Source organism: Musca vetustissima, unplaced genomic scaffold (assembly GCF_032173495.1).
Source record: "Musca vetustissima isolate MV318-11 ecotype Yass unplaced genomic scaffold, APGP_CSIRO_Mvet_v1 utg63975, whole genome shotgun sequence".
NCBI classification, from domain to species: domain Eukaryota; kingdom Metazoa; phylum Arthropoda; class Insecta; order Diptera; family Muscidae; genus Musca; species Musca vetustissima.
The window spans coordinates 159938-179943 of NW_026878484.1; the positions used below are offsets into that span (position 1 = coordinate 159938).

A 20006-nucleotide genomic window follows, 5' to 3' on the forward strand; every position below is an offset into this window, starting at 1 on the left:
TACGATTCTTTTCGTTTGTGCTCTTTCTGCGAATGAATTTATCACGATAAATTCTTTACCCAACGAGCATTAGCCAAAAAGAATGTTCGCACACACATTACAAAAGAATGAGAGCACACAATAACGATCGTTCGTTGCGGTGGTGGTTGAAATCATTTCTGACATTCATTCGCCAATGGCAATGAATGTTCGCGAATGCACATTGTGTTTACTTATTGTCGGTATTTTTATTTTTGTTCTGATACGCAGTAAAATGGGCAAAGTGATAAATATAGATAAAAACGCTTGTTTCATATAATAAAGACACAAAAATTTCGATATGCCTTTTGTGTCAAAAGGAACTTAAAGAAAACCTATTAGGAAATATTAAAAGGCAATACGAGTCCATGCATAACCACAATGTTAATTTAATTAGTGAATGTTAATTTAATTAGTGAATGTTAATTTAATTAGTGAAAAATCTAACCAATCGTCGTTCTAACCAGTTTAGTGCAAAATTAAATAAAAACTATGGGAAAATCTGCCAATTAAAGAAAAGGGTTTGTTTAATCAAGCCAAGTGTCCGTAGAAAGAGCATTTAGTGCACTTTCCACAATTGTTACCAAGCAGCTCTCAAGATTAAGCAGTACCACAGTTAATAATTCATTAATTGTTAAGTTGAATAACAATATAATGGAAAAAGTTAATATCTCATAAGGAATTTAAGAAAAATTAAATGTTAATGTCTTTTTATATACTAGTTTTTATGGCTTGAAGTCATTTTTATTTATTTGTTATCCATATTCAACTTTGAATTACACTTTTTTATCAATATCTTTATGTTTTGTAATACTTGAAGTAAAAAGATTTTTTAATAACATTTATATAAACACGTGATGTGTCCATTTTCTCTTGTTGCCTCTTGTTTTTCATTGGGCTTTGGCGATTGGAAAGAGAAAAAGTAATAATTATGGTCCCATCTAACGAGCAATAAAATGCAAGCAATAAAAAAAATCATTTTTGTAAACAGCATCATAAGACTATTCCAAATATAAACAAAATAACCCATCATAAAATATGTACAGATTTGCAACATAAAAGAAAGGGGTTTTGATTGCACACATGTTGAAGAACTCTTTCATACATAAACTTTCATTCATTATTTTGCTGTGTTTGTTTACACATTTTTTATGACCCTTCTGTTTATTGCTGCACTCGCGAATTATTCTTATTTGAGATTTTCAAATAAATGCTCGCGAATGAATGAATCGACGACGCTTGCAACGAAGTTTTATCGTTTGTGAATTTTTCGTGCAATGCGAACATTCGCGAGAGATTGCATATGTTTGTTCATTCAGTGTAACTTTATCATTCGCGATAAATTGAAAAACATTCAAATTCTCGCCGTAAGCACAATAATGTTTCTGATGTACTTGTAGAAGAATTGAAATAGGAGCCACATGTTAAGTTTGTTACCCGTTTATGTTATGTTCTAAAGGGATAACAAAGCAACACTAAACCAACAAAAATTAATTATAACAAAACAACACTAAACCAATAAAAATTAATTATAACACGCTTGCAACGACGTTTTATCGTTTGTAAATTTTTCGTGCAATGCGAACATTCGCGAGAGATTGCATATGTTTGTTCATTCAGTGTAACTTTATCATTCGCGATAAAATGAAAAACATTCAAATTCTCGCCGTGAGCACAATATATCCCTTTCTTACCCGAAGACATCAATAATGTTTCTGATGTACTTGTAGAAGAATTGAAATAGGAGTCACATGTTAAGTTTGTTACCCGTTTATGTTATGTTCTAAAGGGATAACAAAGCAACACTAAACCAACAAAAATTAATTATAACAAAACAACACTAAACCAATAAAAATTAAATATAACACCCATACAATTGTTTAAACTAGCTTCTTTTAAAAATTGTCAGATCTTTTTTTTTATAATTATTCCAAATTTATTAAATATTATAAAAACATTTACAATGTGGCCCGCGCCAAAATTGACATAATTGGGCCAGTTGGCAACAAAGGAATTAAACTATTAAAATATCAAATAATGTTAAAATTACTAATATTTAAATATGAGAAAAAAAATTAAATATAGCAAAGTGTCAGAGAAGCATTCCCAAATTAGATAACACATAATCTTTTAAACGACTCTTAAAAATGGATAAAGTATTACTATGTTTTATAAACACAGGAAATTTATTAAATTCAACACTGCCCGCATATTCAATGCGTTGTCTAGTAACATCTAGTCTACATCTTGGAATTTTTAAATTTGACGAGTTTCTGGTATTAAAGACGTTTGTATTTTCATTGAACGTTATTGCTCTATTACCTATATTGTTGACTGATTTGTACACATATACTAGTAAATGTTTCCTATATAAGCCTCGAATGGGCAATATGTTTTTTCCGTAATCTTTATACAACGACATTGTGTTGTACCGATTTGGCAAATTATAGACACAGCGCAAAGCTTTATTTTGCAATTTCTGTAAAGATGTTAATTCACTTGTTACTTTATGCGCGTACACAATGACCAAATGTTCAAGGCGAGAATGAATTAACGCTTTGTAAATCAAAAGTCTTGTATCCACATTCAATTTCCTCCTTAGTTTAAATAAAACTCCAATGGCACTAGCAATTTTCCGTTTAATATAATGAATGTGGTCATTCCACTTCAAATTGCTCTTCATTTGTATACCTAAGTATTTAATTTCATTTGCCTCCTGCACAAGACTACCCTCAAGAAAAAATTTCAAAGTCATGATTCATCTGAGGAAACGTATACGTTGTCCAGGCGAATACAAGCCAACTCCTGCAATAAAAAGAATTACTTATCTGTTGATCACACAATCTATAACTGTTCCAACCTGATTTTCTTTCAATTGTTTCTGTAATGTTTCACATGGTTGGCAACATTGCTGTGAGAGTGCTGTTTTTCCGTCCCTTTGTGCTTTATTTTCTTTAGAAGGTTTCTTGAAGTATTCTATTTCATACTTCTTGGTTGCGTCGAGTGATAGTTTATAATGCGTCCTGATGATGTATCTTTGGTGTACCATTCAGTTTGTAATTTGTGGTCATTCCTTATAATTAGCATGTGCAAATATGGAAATTTATTATCGACCTCTTTTTCAATCGTAAATTGAAATTTCATATGATACATATTAATTTAGAATATTCAGAATATTTGTTTCGTCGTGTTTGTTTATAATCTTAGAAACATTTATTACAAGATTATTATCACTCAGCCAGCGTGAAATAGCGGATAAAGTATAGTTAATGTTAAATTCCAGTTGGGGAACAGATTTTCCATTAAAAAATAAATGGATGTCGTCAGCGTATAAAAACGGTTCACATCCGCTATTACATATACATTCGCCAATATCATTTATGTATAAAACAAAAAGAAGAGGACATAAAATAGAACCCTGTGGCACACCACTGTATATATTAAGCCTGTTAGAAATATTACCGTTTATTACAACATATTGAGAACGCCCAGATAAATAGGATGAAATTAGATTGCATGCAGAACAATCAAATGCATATCTAGATCGAAATTTTTTAATTAGAATCGAATAATCAACGCAGTCAAATGCCTTCGACAAATCAAGGGCTACAAGAACACCACTACCACCCTCATCTATTGTCTCCCTAATCATATCAGTTAAATCTAACAAAAGAGATGTAGTACTAAGTCCACGCCTGAAACCATATTGGTAATCATGATATATGATAATGATATATTTACGGTCATCAATAAATTCCTGAATTTGTTCCGATATAAGGTGCTCGGCAACTTCGAAAGTGCCGGCAAAATGCTAATTGGCCTCATGTTTTCCATAGATTGAATATCTCTGACTTTGGGAATAGGCGCTACCCTAGCTACCTTCCACTCCACTATGTTTACTACAGAAGTAGTAAACATAGTGTTGAAAAAATATGTTAAATACCTAGAAATTTAACAGGTATACCGTCTATACCGACCGATTGGGATTTAACGCGATTAAAAGCTTTAAAAATATCCATCTCAAAAACACAATTAAATGATAATCTATAATCTTCAGTATCAATAACAGGCAAATCTACACGAACATTACTTACACTATTATTCTCAGCAAAATAAGAATTCATAGTATTTGTATCCAAATTAGTTAAGAGGCTACTGTAGCTTCCAACAATACCACCGGACCGAAGCTGCTTCCACACCTGCGTTGCATTTAGTCAATTAAAGAACTTTGTGTAGTATTTCCTACGCTCATTTCTAAGAACGGACTTGTCCTTATTCCTAAGAGCGCATTAAACTGCTCTATTTTGTGGCGTAGGATATTTTATATAGTACTTGTAAGCCATATCTCGCAAAGAATTCGAATATATTATTGGTCTACAGTTCAACCAGGAACCACGCAAGAAAGGGAATTAAAAAACGAAAGCTGCATATTTACGTCAGACGTTCTACAAATACAACTAAAATCGGTTTCAACCAGATAGTTATGTAATCCGTTCCAATCGATGTTTCTGTAGTCTCGAAATTCAAAAAATTGATCCGGACAAGTAATGCCAATATTTATTACACCCAAAATTAAGGAATGGTGAGAAACGGAAGGTACTTGAACTTTTTCTTGATCCTAAAGTAAGTTCAATAAAAATCGACTCACAAATACCGGAATTTGTAGAGCGGAAAACAACCCTATGTTTAACACCTTTTATTACGTAAATACCAACGTCTCCTCCTCTAGCGCTCAGTCGGTCATTGCGGACAAATGAGTAACCAGGTATGGTAACAGCTTTCGATGAGACGTACGGTTTCAACCATGTTTCAGAAACGGCAAATGTACTCAAACCACTGTTACAAATGATTCTTTTAATTTCGGATAAGGTAGTACTGTAATTAGACGGACGCAAGCTCTCAATTCAAATGTCCAAAAGACGTATATTCAATATTAATAAAAGGCTAAAGTTATTGACTGGCTTGCTGATTGACTGACTGACTTAACAATTCATCTTTTGTCGAACGGGTAGACTATAACTCTTAAATTTGAAATGATGGATTGTAGAATAGATGCAGTAAAGTGTTTTTTGGAAATTCGAACTAAAGAAACGCACTAAAATGTACTAAATTTGGTACAATTTCGTAGCATGTGAATAGATAGAGTTAAAAACTTGAAATATGGAATGCGAAATAGGGTTGAGAAGTAGAGTCGATATAAGGAGGTGGTTTTGGTAGAGGTTACTCATGTATACAATAAGTACTAAACAGTACCATATTTGGAAAAATTTGAATTTGGAGAAACAGAGCTGAAATCATGAAATTTGAAATTAACATTACTGCCGGAGTGTAGGATAGCAATATGTAGGTAGTTTTAGAAATTTGTACTTATGTTTACGAATGGTACAATTTGGATTTTGGGTGAACCGATAGAGCTGGGATCCTGATATTTGGAGTTTTTTTTCTTTTTTTTGGAGTTTTTTTCTTTTTGTTTCGACGTTCCCACGCCTCTCATTCCCACCACTGCCGACCGAGGGGGCGATCGTAGGGATCCCGCACACACCATGAGGAGGATTTGAGAGTGGAAAAGAAAAACCAGGTACAGAATCTACTTCAAAAGACAGTTTGTTATTATGTTTTACTACTCATTTAAAAATACAATAATATTAGATTTTATTTGTTCTACGCTCAAGCAAAAATCTACATTAGAGTATACAGAGTTAAAGTCGATACACATCTTACTAAGAGGATCTCCCATAGAGCAATTCGTGCGGTGGAAATCTACATATAACAGTTGATAGTGTCTACTAGACCGGACAGGAACATTTATTCTAATAGAAGAAATTAGGAAATCCGAAGGTATATTACCATTTAATATTTTTAGTACCATCATAGTATTCAACATAATACGTCTACTTTTAAATGTAGGTAAACGAATTAATTTTAACCTTCGAGTATATGATGGCAATACAAAACTACTATTCCAATGTAATCCTCTCAGTGCAAAAAGTAAAAATTGTTTCTGCACGGATTCGATTTTATCAGAATATATTGCATATTGGGGATCCCATACAACAGAACCATATTCTAAAATAGGTCTAACAAGAGACGTAAATAGTTGTTTCGCTATATATGGATCCGAGAATTCTTTGGCCCACCGTTTTATAAATCCTAGGACACCATAAGCTTTATTTACCATAGATATAACATGATTGTTAAAATTTAATTTTGGATCCATTAGAATACCAAGATAAACGAAAGAATACAGTTGATAAAACCGAACAATTAATATAGTAATGTCTAATCGAAGAACAATTTCCCTTTATCACAGTAGAAGTAAAGTGTATAAGATTGGTAATAGTTGAAAGACCACTACGAAAACCATTTTGATATGGACTTAACAAGGGTTGAATTCTGTGTGAAATAACGGTAGTAATTAACTTTTCGAACAATTTTGGAATAGCACTTAATTTTGCAGTTCCCCTATAATTCGAGACATTTGTTAGACTACCAGACTTGTGTAAGGGTATTATATAAGACTTCTTCCAACAAGTAGGAACATAACCATATTTAAGGGAATAATTAAATAATAACGTTAGGGGTAATGCTAATGTATCTGAACAATTCTTTACAATTATGCTGGGTAAACCATCAGGGCCTAGACATTTAATAGGTAATTTGTAAGAAGGGCATAAATATTTTATCTATCTTTGATAGTTTATAAGTCGTGGCAAAAAATTTGCAAAACATTCTACAATTTCGGAGTTTTTCGAAAATTCTTGAAATTGTAAAATTGTAGGCTTAGAAGAAACTTTTCTTTTTAGATTAACAAATTCATAAAATGATTTTGGATTCGATTTAAAATTATCCGTAATCTTGTTAAGATAAAGATTATACAACCTTCGGGATTCTATTGTATATTTTGATCTAGCAACTGAATAGTTAGCATAGTCTATAGGGGATCCTGATTTTTTTATATTTTGTAAAAAGTTTATTTTTTGAGTTTTTTTACTAATTAATGATGTTAGACATAAAAAATATATGGGATTTATATTCCTTAATTTTTTTATAAAAGCAAAGTGTTGGCAACTCTGTAATGACAACTAAACAAAAAGAAAGAAGAGAAAAAAATGTTATGTTACAACAACAAAAAAAAATAATGTAACAGAAGGAACACACAGGTAATGAAACAAAAAAAGATGACTATTATACTGAAAAAATACAATTATTTTAGCACTAATCAAAAATGATTTACCACACCAATTAGTACAATATGCACAAAATTATTAAAAAAAACACTTTCAAACACTTTTTAATACACAGACACTTATTTTATCACAAAATATTAATATATATTTTTAAAAAGGCTACGGAGCACAATAAAATTGATCAACAATCACGACAGAGTTGAGGATGGGAATATGTAGAACATTTTGGAAATCTGTACTAATGTGTACAAAATGGTATAAATGTGCATTTTGGGTGAACCAATAAAGCTGGAATCTTGAAACTTGACGTTTGAATCGATGTTGAGGTGTAGGTTGGGAATATGCAGGAAGTTTTGGAAATTCGTACTAATGCGTATGGTACCAAATTTGGATTTTTGGTGAACCGTTAGAGCTGGAACACTGAAAATTGGAAATAATGTTACTCTTGGAGTGTAGGATTGGGGTATGGTTGTAGTTTTGGAAATTCATTTGGTATAATTTGAATTTTGGCTGAACTGGCAGAGCTGGAAGCCTGAAATTTGGAGTTAGGATCATTGTTGGAGTTTAAGATTGTGGTCTGTAGGAAGTTTTGGAAATTTTTACTAATTCGTACGAAATGTGGATTTGGGTGAACCGATTGATCTGGAATCTAGTAATTTGAAATTAGGATCACTGTTCGGGTGTAGGATGGGGATATGTAGGAAGTTTTGGAAATTTGTACTAATGTGTTCCCAATGGTACCAATTGTGGATTTCGGTGAGCCCATGGAGCTGGAATCATGACATGTCGGCACTATTGGGGTGTAGAATTCGAACTAATGCGTACTAAAATTTGTTACAATTTAAATTTTGGTTGGAATTCTGAAATATGGAGTTAGGGTCAATGTTGGAGAGTAGGATGGGAATATGTAGGAAGATTTGGAAATTTGTACTAACGTGTACCAAATGTGGATTTGGATGAACCGATAGTGCTGGAATCGTGAAATTTGAAATTAGGATGACTGGGTGTAGGATTGGAATATATAGGAAGTTTTGAAAATTCATACTAATTTGTTTAATTTAAGATAAATTTGGTAAATTTAAGATTTGGCTGAACCTATGCATCATCGAATCATGAAATTTGGAACTAATTTTGGAAATAAGTACCAAAATTGTAATTATTTAAATATTGGTGTTTATGTTGATTAGCTGTTCTGACATATGCAGTTTTCTGTAAAAACAAAATAAAATATTCATCCGCAAACGAAGTAGTAAAATGTTTTTTCTTCTCTGATATTTCAATTTTTAATTTTTATCATTGAATAATGCGGTTGTGTTCGTATTTCGGTATATTCCTGCCGTCGTTTAGATTCATTAATCTTTAAATTTCTAGCTGTAGCAATTTTTGGGTTGCTAATGCTCTCTGAATGTCTGTTTGTGAATGCGAATTACTGTTTTATATTTATACCCTTCACCACACTGTGGTAAAGGGTATTAAGTCTTTGTGCATATGCTTGTAACAGGCAAAAGAAAACCAGATAGACACATGATTTCACTATTTTAATGAACTGAAGAGAAATTCCAGAAAGTTTTGAACGGTATTAATCTTGTAGTGATTATGCCATAGAATAATTAAAAAACCAGTACAGAATAATTAAAAAAACCGCCCCTCGCGGATTGTTTTGAAACTTTTTCAACATTTAGGGGCTCTGCTTACTACTTACAGTATTTGATTGTTCCGCAACAAGAAGTGATAAAAGTTATAAATTGTTCCGAGTTATAAAAGTTCAGTAGTGTTAAACAAATTTTTTTACATTGTAAATTCCAAAAACACAAATTAAACAAAAATGTCTGACGAAAAGAAGGGATCAGAAACCGAGCATATTAATCTTAAAGTTTTGGGACAGGACAACGCTGTGGTACAATTCAAAATTAAGAAACATACTCCTCTCAGAAAGTTGGTGAATGCCTACTGTTACAGAGCGGGTCTATCCATGCAAGTGGTTCGGTTTCGTTTTGATGGCCAACCTATAAACGAAAACGACACACCAACCTCTTGGAAATGGAAGAAGGCGATACCATTGAAGATTATCAACAACAGACGGGTGGCTACAACATTTACTATTAATTTTATATATACAAAACAAACCAATCTAATTTTACTCTTAATAAATATTAAAAACTCATGAAAAAGTAATAATTTTAATATATTTAAAAAATATAAAAGCTGAACAAGAAAATGTCCAACCCCAATCAACAAAACCAACCAGCTTCAATTGAAATAACAATGTATGGAACTGTTGAAAGTGAATTGAAATTTCGTCGAATCACATTCATCTATTTGTCATGTTTGTTTTTGTAATTCTTCCAATTCACCTTTAACTTTCCCGCACATCATTTTCAAATCATTCTATAATTTTGTCATACAACAACAACAAATGTGTTATATACATACCTTTTTCAATTGATTTCCTTTATTTTAGTTGTAAACAAATGAAAAACAAAAATAAATTTAATAGAACATAACTGGCTTGTGACAGAACTTTCGTTCCATAAGCCGAGCTTAAAAAAGATTTCCAGGCGCAGTTTTTCCAATTTGAAAGATTATATTGGGCAATGTTGTCCGAGAATAGCTGGTACAGCTCATGGCTCATTCGACGGCGAATGGGTAGTATCAGCGTCTTGTAGAGTGTGAGTTTGGTGTGGCGGGACGTGGCCTTGCTTTGGAGTTGCTTACTCAGACCACTCAGTAGCATCTGTTGGCCATCACTATCCTTCTCCGAATTTCAAAACTGATGTCATTCGTTTTATTTATGGCGGTACCAAGGTATATAAAATCTTTGACTACCTCGAAGCTGTAGTACAAAAGTTCCACGGTTCGTCCGAGTCTACTGGACGTCTTGCGCGTTGATACCATCAGCTTGGTCTTCTCGCCGTTTACTGCCAGACCAACTTTGGCAGACTACTTCTCAATTGGTTTAAAGGTGGTTGTTACCGCTCTCAATGTTCGACCCATTATGTCGATGTCATCGGCGTAGACGAGTAACATGTGTTGTTTGGTGTACAGAGTGCGCGGGACACAGGATGCTGCGGCCCTGATTACTATGGTATCCTTTTTTTCTTGTGTAAATCGGTATTTCCGGTATTTCAAACGCTTTAAATTGATACCCATATTGCCTCAGTAATTGTTAAAAACCGTGAGAAAATATAAGAGTCCCAACGGAACATTGGAGGCCCATATCTCCGGAAATACCGATTTCCGCAAGAAAAAATATAACGTTGTAATCAGAACCCCAAGGACTACATGTGGTAAAAATTTCAAAACGATCCTCGAGGGGCCTCTAACCTAGACTTAAGCCTGAGATAGTATTTTAAAGTACCTATACATTTTTGAATGTATGTTGAAAAATTCATCCTAGTTTTAAGCTACGAGTCTGGCGGTTCAACAGGTTATTTAAACAAACATTTTTGGAAAATTATTCATATAGTTTTTATGCGTCCTACTATAAATAAATGGGAATCCAAATATAAAAATACAGCCAACTTGGTTGAAAAAGGTGCCCAAACTCCCTAAAATACCGGAATTTTGGAGGTATCGTTATATGGAGACTACTTTAAAAAGTTGTCCAATATAGATAGTTTTTGGTAAGAAGATTTGCTACCCAATTAGAACCTAACTCAGCCAATCCGTTTAAAAAACATGCACAAAATCTCAAAAATTCCGAATAATGGGGCATACCGTTATATGGGGGCTTCCCAAAAAACTAGTCCAATATTAATCATTTTTGGGATATTTTCTATACAACGAGAACCCAAAATACCAAATTGCAATACCAATTCGGTTGAAAAACGAACGCAACATCCCCAAAATACTCAACATGCAAAAAACTAGTCCAATATTAATCATTTTTGGGATATTTTCTATACAACGAGAACCCAAAATACCAAATTGCAATACCAATTCGGTTGAAAAACGAACGCAACATCCCCAAAATACTCAACATGCAATAAACGTGGCCAGCCCATTTTTTACAAATTTATTTTTCTAACATTAGAATTCTACACTCCAAATGTGGTAAAGCTAGCTTGTCGGGAAATATTTTATGCCGCTAAAATCGCGATTTTAGCCATAGTGCATTGTATGGATATTATGCACCTCTTGTCTGCTATATCGCGATGAACAAATTATGGGAACCTGGCTACTTCTTCAAAAATCTCAACGATTTTACATCATTTTTTATTAGAACAGTCTACTAAGAAGTAGTAGACTAGTAGAAGAGATTCTGAGCAGGAATCTTTATACGTTTTAGATTTTTTTGTGATAATATATATTATTTTATAAGGTTGAAAAAAAGAAATCCATTATTTTAATATAGTCCGGACTTGGTGTCAAGTCCTCTCATCACCTCTCATCATCATAAAAAAAGCACCACCGTTTGAGGTGCTTCACCGCTCTTTGACCACGATCCTTTTCGCACATGGTTATCGTATGTGATCCATTTCTCATCTCCAGTCATCATCCCTTTAAGAAATGGGTCTATCTCATTCAGTTTGACCAAGGCTTCGCAGATGGAAATTCGATCCATCGTATTTTTTTTCCTGTTAATTGGTGTGGTACCCAAACACCGAGCTTCTTTTTGTTATACCCTTCATAAAACCGTGGTACAGGGTATTATGTCTTTGTTCATATGTTTGTAACAGGCAAAAGGAAAGGAGATAGACACATGCACGAAATTTGGCATAGCGTACTGAATTAGGTGCAGAATAAAGTGTGCTAATTTTCTTGAAAATCGGTTCAGATTTAGATATAGCTCCCATATATGTTTCGATTTTGATTCCAGAATGATGTATGCTAAGTTTCGTGAAAATCAGGTCAGATTTAGAATAGATCTCATATATATTTTCGTCCGATTTAAGTTAAATGGTGCACCAAAGTCCCTATATATCTTTCGATTTGCACGCAATTTGGTTAAGTTAAGTTTCGTGAAAATCGGTTCACATATAGATATAGCTCCCATATATTTTTTCGTCCGATTTTATGTAAATAGTGCTCCAAAGTCCCTACATATTCTTCGATTTTCACGAAATTTGGAATGGCATATTAAATTAAGTCTAGAGTGATGTATGTTAAGTTCCGAGAAAATCGGTTCAGATTTAGATATATCTCCCATTTATATTTTCGTCCGATTTAATGCAAATGGTGTACTAAATTGAATCTAGAATGATTTTGATATAGCTCACATATATATTTTCAATATAAGCTGATGAATAAAGTATATATATAAAAGTATTTTTATTAATAAAACAAAAAAGAAATAAAGTGAGTGTTATGTGAAGTGATCGATTGAATGAAAGGCGATATCTAAAACATAACAATCAAATCATTTATTGAATAATACGTTCACTTGTGTTTATGAAAAATAAAGTTTTTATTATGAGGAATAATGAAGTATGATGTAATATGTACAATGAAGTATGTATTTAATGACGATTGCAAAGAGACTCTCTGAATGTGTGTAGAAGAGATGTATTAACTAAAGACTACTGAGGCATGATGCAATAATAAGGTGAAGTATCAAAACAAGGATATGACGGCGCGTCTAATGTAGTGCAGACCGTTATTAAAACAAAGTTCATTTCTGCTGTATACATTGTTCACTTTACATTTTAAAATATAGTTTAAATGCAACATCGAAGATTCGATATTTTCTACAATTTTGGACATTTGCTCATTCTTTATAAAATCTCCAAATAGGTCTGCAACATTATGTAGAATTTTTCAAGGAGCAAATAAATATTTTAAACGACTACATTCATATTGTGAAACACGATGGGTTGGGGATTTATAGAAGGAATAGTATAATCGTTGGAAGATATAGGGGAAATGGTTAGATTTAATATGGATTTATTTCTAATAAATAAGTAATGCATGTTAGACTAAACCATTCTTATAACATGCAGCTGTAGAATTAATCGGATATCAACACTTATACTCATATTAGGTGTTTTCAAAATTAATATTAACATATGAAATTATACGTATGTGTTTAAGGTGTTGTGATGAAGTAAATTTTAATCTCAGAATTGTAAAATTCGATTTTTTAGATTACTTTTCAAGAAGGCAAAGTTTAAAATGCAGCATCATAAAGTATTAGCATTAGTTTTACACAATTACTGCTAATGACAATATTAGCAAGCGGCTTTTTTTAGTTCAGAGCTTATGTTCTTAGCACGTAGAATGCAATAAAGCTTTTTTATGATATTCATATTTCATTTCCCAGGTATAACCAGCCGAGGATGGTTTTTATAGTTGTGTGTTGCCAACGAAAAAAATGATGTAGGGGAAAACGCTTCATTTTGTGTTTTGTTGTTCAATTAATACGTTCCAACCCATAAAAAATGGATATAAAATACCTAAAATTAAATATATATTAATTAAAGCCTTTTGAAAATATAAAAGCTTACCTTTAGGCGAAAAACTTATATTATAAGAATCGCTACTTTTAATGCCTACCATATAATGTATGTAAATGTCAAAAGGTTCACGAAAAATATTTGCCTTTTGATTGCTAAAAATCTTGCTTAGCAGACGCCCTTTTTGTACAATTTCGCAAATTTCCACATCTCTGCTTGTCAAATTTACTATTATTTCATCCAAATATGAGACAAATAAAGTAGTTTATACAGTGAAGATACAGTGAAGAGAAGAGACCAAGAAGACAGATCTGTAGGGGGGAGAAGATTAGTAAATTAAAGGAGTGAAGAATGAGTGAAGGTCGATGGCCCTATGAGTCAGACAGAAAAAGTGTTACGTGCCAAGGTTATATGCTCCTAACCAGTTTATGTTTCTAATTATGCTGTAGATTAGAGCAGGTTCGCTTGATGAGAAGAAGCTGAGATCCGGTAGAAAATTAGTACCCATTAGTCAGTGTCGCCTGTAAGCCAGGGCTGGGCAGTGACACAGGAGATGCTCAATTGTCTCCGTCTCCTCCTCGTCAACACAGAGTCTACAGTAATCAGTTGCATCAAGATCCCATTTACTAGTAAAGGCCCTGATGTTGCAGTGACCAGTGATGATTCCCGTCATCACTCTAATTTAAGCTTTGTTCAGGTTCAATAGTGAGTGCGTTCTTTTGTTAGACAGAGTCGGCCAGATTGATCTTGACACGTTGCACCTAGGTTCGATGTGCCAAAGTTCGCGGGCTGTTTCGTCAAAGAATGCCTCAAAGTTCCTATAGAAAAGACAAATGGGTGGTTTGAGTGAGTCATCAGTTTCTAGATCGGTGGATTGAGATCCTCGTCTAGCTAGTTCGTCCGTTCTTTCATTACCCAAGATGTCACAATGTCCTGGTACCCAACACAACCGATAGCTATGGTTAAGTTCTTCCAGAGCTGCTCTACACTTGAGGACGGCTTCGGATTTGATGTGGCAAGATTTGATGGCTTTAAGAGCCGCTTGACTATCCACAAAGATAGTCACCGGTTCAACGACCTCAGCATCCAGGTTTTTTATCAATTCCGCTGCCTTCCAGATCGCGAAGATTTCAGCTTGGAAAACACTACAATTACTATCCAGCTTGTAGGTCAACTCAAGGCCTAACCTTTCACAGTAGACGCCTGCCCCAGTACCTTCTTCCATCTTGGATCCGTCTGTATAGAAGGCCAGACCGTCCAGAGGAGGGTTACTTCTTTTCCAGTCGTCTCTACTAGGGATAACGACATCTACATCGTCAAATCTAAGGATTGGTGATATATAGTCGCTTAGTTTAGCGTGTTGGTCCAATGCTATACCTGGTTCATTTAGAACACTACTATGCCCAAAGGTACAGTTCCGCCAGAGTTTTTGTTCGTGTAGCCTTAGGGCGCTACGCGCAGCCTGACACTTAATGCTGAGGCCCAAAGGCTTGAAATACAGCATTGCGTTCAGAGCTGCTTGTGACGTACTCCTTCTGGCTCCTGTAACTAAAATCGCGGCGGCTCTTTGTACCTTGTCTAATTTACTAGATGTCGACTTGAGGCTCAAACAGTTCCACCAAACAAGAGAGCCATAGGACAAGATGGGCTTCACCACAGTGTTATACAACCAGTGTATAGCCGATGGTTTAAGCCCCCCAGCTTTTCCCATAAGCTCTTTGCATAAGCTCTTTGCATAAGCTCAGAAATTGTAGACGGAAATTTTCCGGAAATCAATATCACCACGTCGTCCGCGTAAGCTACAACTTTGATACCTTCCCCGTCCAATTCCCTCAATACGATATTAATTACCAGTAGCCATAGTAACGGCGAAAGCACCCGTCCTTGAGGTGTGCCTCTAGTTACCGTTTTCCTGATTTTTGTATCCCCCACACTTGAATTTATAATTCTGCTGTTAAGCATTTTATTTATCCAATATGTCAGGGTATCAGGAATGCCAACTTCCCTAAGTGAGTGGTTTATGGATTCAAGTTTTACGTTGTTAAAGGCTCCCTCTATATCTAAGAAGGCGGCCAGCGTAAAATTTGAGTTTTCCATGTTCCTCTCAATATAGCCCACCACTTCGTGCAGTGCAGATTCCACAGACTTGCCCTTTATGTATGCGTGTTGTGAGCTGCTGAGAGAAGTGGTGTCTATACGACTCCTAATCTCCAGGTCGATCAGTCTTTCGAGAGTCTTGAGGAGAAAGGATGATAGACTAATGGGTCTATAGTCTTTTGGTGCAGAGTGGCTTGGTTCCCTGCTTTGGGAATATAAGTGACCTTTACCTCGTTCCATAGATCCGGAACACACGAGAGAGTCAGACACGCAGTGTAAATCTTCTCAAGGATCAGATAAATACTTGGCGAGGCATATTGAAGCATCGCCGGAAGAATACCATCCGGTCCTGGCGATTTATAAGGCTTAAATGTGTTGACCGCCCATCATATCTTATTTCTGTTAACCACCCTGCTAATGAAATCCAGATCCGGGGTGGCAAAAGGCCGAGTGTGTCCTTGCAACCCGGGAAATGAGTCTCGGCTAGGAGATTTAGAGTCTCAGAACCTGAGTCCGTCCACGCTCCATCTTGCTTCTTAATACTACCGATGGACTTCGGGTCCTTGGATAGTAGTTTTCGAAACCCAGCAGCGTCGTTGACTCCTTCTATCGACTCACAGAAACTTACCCATGACTTTTTCTTCGCGCGTTTTATCTCACTCTTGTATTTATTGAAACTAACTCTATAGGAGTTCCAATCAGTGTCGAGTTTAGACTTATGCGCCCCGTTATACAGTCGTCTGGTCGCTTTCCTGAGCTCACCAAGTTCCTTGTTCCACCACACTGGCCGAGATTTCTTCCCAGGATGTGTGAGCGGACAGGATTCCTTACAGCAACATAGGAGAACGTCCGTTAGATTTTTCATGGCCCCGTTGAGTTCCACAGCTGTTCCTAAGTTTGTGTTAAGAGTCAGCTGGGAGTTCGTTAGCTCCGTGAATTTCTTCCAGTTTGTTCTCCTTGGATTCCGATAAGGCTGTTGTCTATCTCCGTCAAAAGAGTACTCGAAGAGAATCTTTAAATGATTCGAGAAGGAACATTCATCAGATACCCTCCAATTTCTGATGACGGAGTCGTCTAGATTTGAGAGGGTTAAGTCGATGACCTCCTCTCTACCCCTAACTTTAAAAGTCGGGTCACTACTCCTATTACATATACGTAAATCATAGAATAAAATGAAATCAAAATCGGACTCACCTTGTTTCTTTGTGTCCTTGCTACCCCATTGAAAATGGTGAGCATTTGCTTCGCATCCCAAGATAACATTGCAGGTGCTCATCATTTCATCTTCCGTACACATGTGCCTGGTGGATCCCTCTCCTCAAAGGGCATATAGACTGAGGAGAGCAGGGTGGCCTTCCCCGTCTTGTGCTCGAGTCTCACAGTGCACATGTCACCATTGCTGTAATTAGATAGATAGATTAAATTTAAGCTCTTCTTACCTACTATACATGTTCTCACCTTGTCCCCCGTGGACGTGGCGAAGATATCAAAGTTAGCATTCCTTAGTCCAGAAACCATATTTTTATAAATATATGGCTCCTGAACTAAGGCAATGTCCACTTCCACTTCGTGAGGGACAGGAGTAGTTCGGCGGCTGCGGCCTTGCAATGATGTAGATTGATCTGCATTATGCGCAGCCTACGCCGCTTCCCCACTCCTACTGAGTTTCGGTGGATGTGTTCAGTCGAAACCGAACCCATCCTGAACCGAAGTTCAGTTTTCCCTCACGCTCCCTGAGATATTTCTCCCCTGGTGGGTCAACCGCCACCATACCACCATTCTCGTTACAGGGAGTTAGATTGACCACAATCCAACTCGATGTAGTGAGGCTGGGGTTTTGTAGCGCCAGCATCTTCAGCAGGAGCTCCTTATCCACAGAAGGTGGGGGAACCCAGGCCGAAAGGACCCGTCTTGTCGGGATTTCTGCTAGGGAGACCGCTGCAAGGTTAGCTCCTTCCCAGAGCGCGCCAAAGCCACTAACGGTTTCCACAAGGAAATCCTAGGATTTCTTTTTTAAACAGTTAATGACTTTGGCAACCTTCTGCATGAAGGCACTACCAAACTGTCGGTCCCCTTGGTCCGTCCTGCAGACGATAGCCGACCGAAGGGCTCCTTCAAATAGCAGCCAATGACTCTCACTGATTCTACCCTGAGGATCAGCTTTGTCTATGATTGCCACAAGAAGGTCTTCATCGGTGGCTACCTTAGTTGGTCTATCATACGGCTTACGTCGTTGACTACGAGCCTTGGAGGTCGCCTTTTCAGAGGAGGTTGAAGCCTTCTCCGTACTCGGTCGTTTCTCCGCAGTTTGTAGTCCAACACAAGCCGCATAGGAGGTAGAAGGATCTACCAGACGAGAAGTCATCGTCTTCTTGGGTGAGGGTTGAGGACCCTCCGAAGAGCGGATACGCTTCACAGATTTATTCTGTGGGGCGACATCTGCTCTCCCAGCAGACGATGGTTCCTTCGCTGACTTCCCCTTCTTCCTGTTTCGTAATTTAATAATAAATAATGCTCTTAACATAAAACGTCTTTTTTCTAGTGTTGGAGGATTAATTAACAATAAGCGACTTTTATAAGGTGGAAGTAATTCCGATGAATTCCAATTTAGGCCACCCAAGGCAAAGAAACTAAACTTGAACTGACTCAATTATATCACAGTGACATTTATAAAACGGACTCAAAAGAATGCAACCATATTCTAGGACTGGGCGGACAATACTAACAAATAATCTTTTGGTATCTTAAGGGTCATCAAACTCTTTAGACCAGCGTTTAATGAAACATAATAAAGTCTTGGCTTTATTAACACATGAATCGATATGAAGATGAATTTATTATTTTATTTAAAGGAATACACATGTTCAAACGTGTTGCAACATTTACGAGCTTATACGAGCTAGTCCAAATAGTGCGACTTTTTAGATATGTCGATGGAGATCTCAATCTGGAATTTCATTCACCATAACAGATCCGAACATAAGAGAGGAAATTAGTGATGGAATATGTCGAATGATAGCGCCAGCACAAAAAACGTCCTATCCTCGCGAATTCGCATTATTAATTGTCTACAAAGCAATTAGTCTGAAAAACACGATTCTTCGTTTAAACTCCGTTTAATTTCCGGAAATAATTTGAAATAGGGCGACAGAAATCCTAACCCCTTTACATATAAGAAAGTCGACGGAGTAATTGGCAGAGACCCCCAGAATTAAATAATGCACGGTTCTTGGGAAATATCTAAGCGTAATCCCAATGATATCCGACAAAATACCATTTTTTGGAGTAGTCCTTAAAGAGAATGTGCTCGAGTTATCATCCCCTTTTTGGAGTCTTTCTGTCCATTAGTGCGTCATTTACATTCTCTAGCTTAACCACAATTAATTAGCCTTAAATAAATTTATTAGTCTTAAATATCATGAATTCCTAATTTTAGTACATTTGACCATACTTAAATGATGGTCTCTCCAACAAGTCTACAACCAAAAGAAGGTCCATAGGACGAGAATAAACCAAATTAACATCTACCAGACGAAAACTTGGCATTTGTTATACGAGTTTGTGGGATCGCACTGACATCCAATATTCAAGAAACAAAATTTACTAGTATTGGCTTAAATTGCGCAATTCACCTCAGAAATTTAGGGATTAGCGACGCGTTGTAAATCGGCCTTTGTTGTTTTAAAATTATATTTTTTCTGGTATTTTGAATTTTTTGATTATTATTTTTATTTTCCCTAGCTTAAATTTTTTTGAAAAACACTGCACTCACCTATCTTTTGTTTGAATGATGGATTTTAATAATGATGAACAAATTCTTAGAAAGTTTTTTCAAAAGGCTCGTGTCTGTTTCGAATGCATCAAAATGCAAAAGAGCCGTTTCGAAAATTAGACACGAACGTTTTTGTTTTTGTTTCAATAATTTAATGACAAAAGTAAATAATATAAAAAGGAGAAAATTAAATTGCGCAGTTCACCTCAGAAATTTAGGGATTAGCGACGCGTTGTAAATCGGCCCTTGTTGTTTTAAAATTATATTTTTTCTGGTATTTTGAATTTTTTGATTATTATTTTTATTTTCTCTAGCTTAAATCTTTTTGAAAAACACTGCACTCACCTATCTTTTGTTTGAATGATGGATTTTAATAATGATGAACAAGTTTAATAATGATGAACAAATTCTTAGAAAGTTTTTTCAAAAGGCTCGCGTCTGTTTCGAATGCATCAAAATGCAAAAGAGCCGTTTCGAAAATTAGACACGAACGTTTTTGTTTTTGTTTCAATAATTTAATGACAAAAGTAAATAATATAA

General features: G+C 35.6%; 1 protein-coding gene and 1 pseudogene across 1 annotated transcript in view; both read left to right on the forward strand.

The window, feature by feature from the left end:
- The window catches only part of LOC133323240 (uncharacterized), a 77306-nt gene that overhangs the window by 56792 nt on the left and 508 nt on the right, over positions 1-20006 (forward strand). The window lies entirely within an intron of this gene.
- LOC133323239 (small ubiquitin-related modifier 2-like) lies at positions 8966-9383 on the forward strand (annotated as a pseudogene).